The following is a 6,711-nucleotide window of genomic DNA, read 5'->3' as shown; positions in this document are numbered from 1 at the left end:
GAGGAAAAGTCTTGAATTCCAATTTGTAACCCTCGGATACTATGTCCACAGTCCAGGGATCTGGGACATCTCATATCCAGGCTTGAGAGAACTGAGGAAGTCTGTCCCCCCACCTGATCCGAACCCGGATAGGGGGCAAACCCTTCATGCTGATTTGGAATCAGCTGCAGGTTTCTTTGATTGTTTCCCCTGGTTCCAAGACTGATTGGGTTTCCAAGAAGACTTGGATTGTTCCTGCTTGGAAGAAGGGGAAGGCTTTCCTCTGAAGTTACAAAAGGAACGAAAATTACTCTGACGTCCTTTAGGCCTATTCTTCTTATCTTGAGGTAGAAAAGACCATTTTCCACCCGTAATATCAGAGATAATTTCTGCCAAACTGGGTCCAAACAAGGTTTTGCCCTTGTAACGAATCGCCAGAAGCTTGACTTTAGAGGAAACGTCTGCAGACCAGGATTTCAACCATAAAGACCTACGGGCTAGGACAACAAAACTAGAAGTTTTAGCTCCTAGTCTAACAACCTGTAAAATGACATCTGCAATAAAGGAATTGCCCAAATTAAGAGCTCTAATCATATCTTGAATTTCATCCAAGGAAGTCTCTACTTGAAAAGAATCAGACAAGGCATCAAACCAATAAAATGCTGCTTTAGTCACGGTGGCAATACACACCGCAGGTTGCCATTGGAGACCTTGATAAACGTAAATCTTTTTCAAATAAGCCTCCAGCTTCTTGTCCATCGGATCCTTAAAAAAGCAGCTATCCTTAATAGTAATAGTGTTTCTTTTAGCCAGAGTGGAAATGGCCTCTTCAACTTTGGGTACAGTATACCAAGGGTATTTAATGGAATCCTCGACAGGAAACATTTTCTTAAAAATGGGAGACGGGGAAAAAGACACCCCTGGTTTCTCCCTGTGAGATAATCTCCCTAGCACAGTCCGGCACAGGAAAAACCTCCGAAGCGGGAGGTTCATCAAAGAAACTATTGTTTACTAGATTTCTTAGGAGTGACAATGACAGGGGTATCGGAGCTAAAACCTCCTTTAACAATACACAAAGGTGTTCAAGCTTAAATCTGAAGGATACCACCTTAGTCTCAGAAGAAAGAATTATACTGTCCGAATCTGAGATTTCACCCTCAGAAAGTCCTGATGTGTCTTCCTCATCAGACTTATGAGAAAGGGCAACCTGGGAAGCAGAACTGAGGATAGGCACCTTACTTTCTGAATTTCTAGATTTCCTCTTGCATTTTCCCTGTAATCTGGGAATGGCAGCAAATGCGCAGATACCGCTGAAGATTCCTGGGCAATTTCTGCTTTTAAATAAACTCCACTAGGAGTTATAGAGGAACCGCAGGGCAGTGCATGTGACGCCATTGAGGCTTGGGATGTAGCAGGAGAAAGCTGAGGTATTATTTTAACAGCATCATCCTGAGAGACATTAGGCTAAAAAAATGTACCTTTATTTTGCAAGGTTTTCTTGAAACATGAAGAACAAAATTGCATAGGAGCTGCAATTTGTGCATCTAAACATAATAAGCATGAATTCATGAGCGCAGGCTCTCGCTCCATATTAGACATGTTGTAAAACAGTAAATAAACTTGTACAGATAAGTTTAAAAGATTTTAATATTCAATTAAAATAAGCCATGGAAAAAATACACTTTAAATTTTATCACAAATTAGGATCAATCCCCAGCTAAAATTATGTGAGAAAAGTTAAGAAAAAGTTAAGAAAAAACATTTAATAAACATCAAATAAACTTCTAAAATACCCCTCAGGCAGGCAACCCCACACCTCAATTACTGAGGTGCCTTACTGCTACCAAATAAGACCTGATCACCCAGAAATGGAGAAAACAACTTTTTCCTCAGAAATGTTATGAAGTAAAGCCGGTCATGTGACCGCAACTGCCGAGCTCAAATTACTGCTGCGACACAAAGAAGCACTACATCCTGGTACACTGAGTACCAGAAATATTCGTTTTTTAAACCGGACAGTTTAAAATGTTGCATCGTTTTATTTTAAAGCAAAGGGAAAATGAATAAGATGCTGAAATAGAAAATTCCGCCTTACTTTTAGTTTAAACAAGTAGATATGTGTCAGAAAATAAAGCCTAATAAAAACATTTTACACTTTATTTTTAAAAGATTTTAAATGTTAGTCTCACACATGCTACAGTGCCTGCTTCATGCCCCAGTGTAACCCATGCAACAGGATTATCTATGTCCCAATAAAAAAGCAGTGTCTTTTAATTTGTTAAGTGCATGGTCTCCCCAACTGGACGAAAAAGTACTAACCTGCTCCGCTGTCCGGCATGTAGACAGTTACAAGGTATGAGAAGACACAGTTCTTCACAGAGACCTTTGAAAAAGAAAGAACAGAGTAGAAAACTCTGGCTTTTTAAACTATGGCAGCAATTGTTAGGAAAACACAGTAAGTACCTCTTTACAAGTTCCTAACTGCTATAAAGCCACCACTACCCAACTGCAAGGAATGACGTGGAATACGGCTATACCCCAAAACTTGCTTGTAGATTAAAAAAAAATAATCTTCAGACAACTAAACCTCACCTCCACCATGCACCGAAGGCAAAGAGAATGACTGGGGGTTGTGGGTAAGGGAGTGATACTTAGCAGTTTAACTGTGGTGCTCTTTGTCTCCTCCTTTTGGCCAGTAGTGATATTCCCAACAGTAATTACTCAAGCCGTGGACTCACCATATCTTCAGAAAGAAAGATCTTTTTGTGGGCTATTTTTAGAGCATTATATTGCAAAGTATGTTATTTTAAAATTATTTTAAGGAGACCAGAACAGAGAACTTTATATCATAGAGCCCCAAGGGTTAAACCTCATGATTATTCTCATACTGCCAGGGACCTTATCACACCCATTGTCAGGTTCTGCCTGGTTCAACCCATTTTTCTCCTAGCTACACCCACTACTTTCTGATTTGTTCCTCTTTCTTTAAGTGTGCCGCTCACCTGTTACACCTTGCTCAGTATTGATGATCTTCGCTACAGAGAGGTTTACCTGCCTGCTCAGCTTTTGCTTCTCTACCTTATTATCCGGAGTTCTGAGCCTTATCCTAAACAGCAACTTCTACCTTGGAATTACATTCACAGTCTCTCTCTCTCTGTTGTGGGGTAAAGTACCTATTGCATTTTTTCATTGCCTCTCGCTGCTTTCTTTTTACCGCAGCTCATACCTTCAGTGTTCATTCAGCCTGTCACTGTGTTTCTCCGATTACGCTACACAGCGTGACGTCACTTCCGGGTCTGCTCCGGTCTCAGTCTAACTACTCTGAATCACCTACGAAGGTAACCGTGCTTGCTCTCCTGCCTGTCTGCATTACCAAGGTACAAATTACTGCTAAACATCATACCTCATATCGTATGTACTGTGTCTTGTATTAAGATAAGAAGTTTAATCTCAAAACTATAAACATTAACCGCAACTTCACTTGTCTTGTCCTGTTACTCCAATGCTGCCTGACTGAATCTTTATCTTGTCCACAGTTCACCTGTTATTATCTAAGCCTGATCTTAACAGTATATTATTTTCTTATTCACTTTCTGCTGAATAAGTTATCAATGCTTGTTATATTAAACTTACTCACATGACTGAAGGAAACCTTTTCAGAAATAGAGGTTTCAGACAGTCCTGTGTAACATACATATTATTATTCATTCTGCAGTTGTGTTCCACCTAACATATAATCACCAGTTCCTGATATAATACTGAGCCTTAAAAAATGGAACCAGCAGACATACATCAAATTGTATATAACCTCAATCAAAAGGTAGATCAACTGGCACAAGGCCTGCATGATTTACAAATTGAGAATGCTGCTCTGAGAAAAATAATTACAGAGTCTATCTCTTTAAAGGGGAATCAGACTGAAACTGTTATTGAACCTCAAGTCTCTCTCCCAGATCTATTCTGTGGTAACAGAAAGGCATATAGACAATTTAAAAACGCCTGCCTTTTATTGTTTTCAATGAAACCTAGGACTTACCCCACTGAGAGAGTGAAAGTCCTCACTACAATCTCATTTCTCAGAGGGGATCCTAGAAATTGGGCTGATAAATTCATAGAGAACCAGGATCCTATACTCGGATCCCTTGTAGACTTTTTCACAAGTATGGATGAAATGTTTCAGGACACAGATATTCAGCTTACTGCTGAGATGAGTTTAAGGAGTTTAAAACAAGGAAAGAGACCTGTCGAGGACTATATCAATGATTTCAAACAGTTCGCCACGGATGCTCTCTGGACCCCTGTCGCCCTGCGTAATCAATTCCGGTTGGGACTTTCAGAGTCTTTAAAAGATGAATTCGCCAGAATTGAATTACCAACAACTTTGGAGGCTTTCATGAAAACAGCAATTCAGATAGACCGTCGTCTACGTGAAAGGAAGGCTGAAAAGTTTGCAACAGACGCAAAACCTAAACCCTCATCTGGCTCTTCAGCCCAAAGCAGTGTTTCTGCTATTAAACCCTCTGTGGAACCCATGGAGATTGGCTTTATCAGAGGTCCCCTCTCTCAAGAGGAGAAACAACGGAGACGTTTAAAGAATCTATGCCTGTACTGCGCTAGCCCAAGTCACGCTGTTCAGGACTGTCCTCTACTTTTGAAGAACAAGAAATGTAAGTCCACTTACCTTTATACATCTCTACCTTCCCCAGAACATTCTCCTTACTGTACTTTATCTGTCTCCCTACAGTTGGAGCAAAGTCAACTGAGGATCAGTGATGCCATTGTCGACTCTGGCGCTTCAGGGAACTACATGGATCGGGCCTATTGCATTAGGGAAAATATCCCTTTAATAAAGAAAACTACTCCCATACCTATCAGAGTCATAGATGGATCACTCATGTTCTCTGGACCTATAACTCATGAGACTGTACCACTCATGCTTAATATTTCCGGACATTACGAATTACTCTCTTTCGATGTCCTTCCCTCTCCCCATTTTAGTTTGGTTCTGGGAATGAAGTGGCTACAACTTCATAATCCCACTATTGTTTGGCACCCTTTTCAAATAAAGTTTTGTTCCACTTATTGCAAAGAAACATGTTTTCCTAACCCTGTTTTTTTACACACTAATACTGATACTGAGGGCTTACCCTCTGAATATTTGGAATTTAATGATGTATTTAGTAAGACTGAGGCAGAGAACCTGCCACCTCACAGGGCATATGATTGCCCTATCGATCTCCTCCCTGGAGCCCGCATACCCATTGGACATCTCTACCCACTAAGTAATCCTGAACTGGAACATCTTAAAGTGTATCTTGACGACAACTTAAAGAAAGGCTTCATTAGGCCATCAACTTCTCCTGCAGGGGCGGGGTTTTTCTTTGTTCGTAACAAGGATTCCAGCCTCAGACCCATCATAGACTATCGTGAACTAAATAAATGCACGGTTAAGAATCGTTATCCTTTGCCCCTAATACCAGAGATGATTGAGAGGCTATCTGATGCTACTATTTTTACCAAACTTGACTTAAGAGGCGCATACAACCTTGTCAGGATCAAAGAGGGTCATGAATGGCTGACGGCATTCAGGACCAGATATGGCTTATTCGAGTACCTTGTAATGCCTTTTGGTCTCTGCAATGCCCCAGCCACCTTCCAATACTTCATTAATGATGTATTCAGAGACCTCCTAGATGTATGCATTGTCATATATCTGGATGATATACTCATTTATTCCAGAACTCAGCAGGAACACATCAGGCATGTCCGCCAAGTTCTAGCACGACTGAGAGCTTATAAATTGTATGCCAAATTGGAAAAATGCAAATTTCACACAACACAGGTATCCTTTCTAGGATATGATATCTCTCCCTCAGGAATCCAGATGCAGAAAGAAAAGGTTGAGGCTGTTTTGGATTGGCCAGAACCAAAGACTAAAAAAGACCTACAACGGTTCCTTGGTTTTTCAAATTATTATAGAAAATTTATCAAGGGATTTTCCAAAATAGTAAAACCACTCACCGTTTTAACAGGTTCTACTACACCTTTCTCATGGGGTTCAGATGCTGCTAATGCCTTCCGTTATTTGAAATCCAGATTTACCTCTGCACCAATCCTTCAATTTCCCAATCCTTCACATCAATATACTTTAGAAGTTGATTCTTCCGATTTCGCCATTGGAGCAGTCCTCTCACAACAAAAATCTCTATCTGATCCTCTCCATCCAATTTCCTATTTCTCTAAATTAATGTCCCCTGCTGAACAAAATTATGCTATAGGGGATAAGGAATTATTGGCCATTCGACGATCCCTTGAACACTGGAGACACCTCCTTGAAGGCACCACTCTACCAATTAATATCTACACAGACCATAAGAACCTCCAGTACTTGCAATCTAATAAAACCTTATCTGCCAGACAGGTTCGTTGGAGTCTGTACTTTGACCGTTTCAATTTTGTTATCATTTACAGACCTGCCAATAAAAACCTCAAAGCTGACGCTTTATCCCAGATACCAGAACGACCGACTCACATTCCTATCAGAAAAGACATTGTTTCTCCTCAATGCTTCATTGGGTTCACTTCGACAATCTTGACTGACCTCCGCAAATACTGCAAGGAACATTCTAACCCACCTGAACCAACTTTAACCAAAATGCATGGCATTTACTACTATGAAAAAAAAATCTTCATACCACCCTCCTTGAGAAAACAAATTATACAGACCTGTCA

This window comes from Bombina bombina, chromosome 7 (genome assembly GCF_027579735.1).
Source record: "Bombina bombina isolate aBomBom1 chromosome 7, aBomBom1.pri, whole genome shotgun sequence".
Taxonomy (NCBI): Eukaryota; Metazoa; Chordata; class Amphibia; order Anura; family Bombinatoridae; genus Bombina; species Bombina bombina.
Note: the sequence above shows the minus strand (reverse complement) of the source record.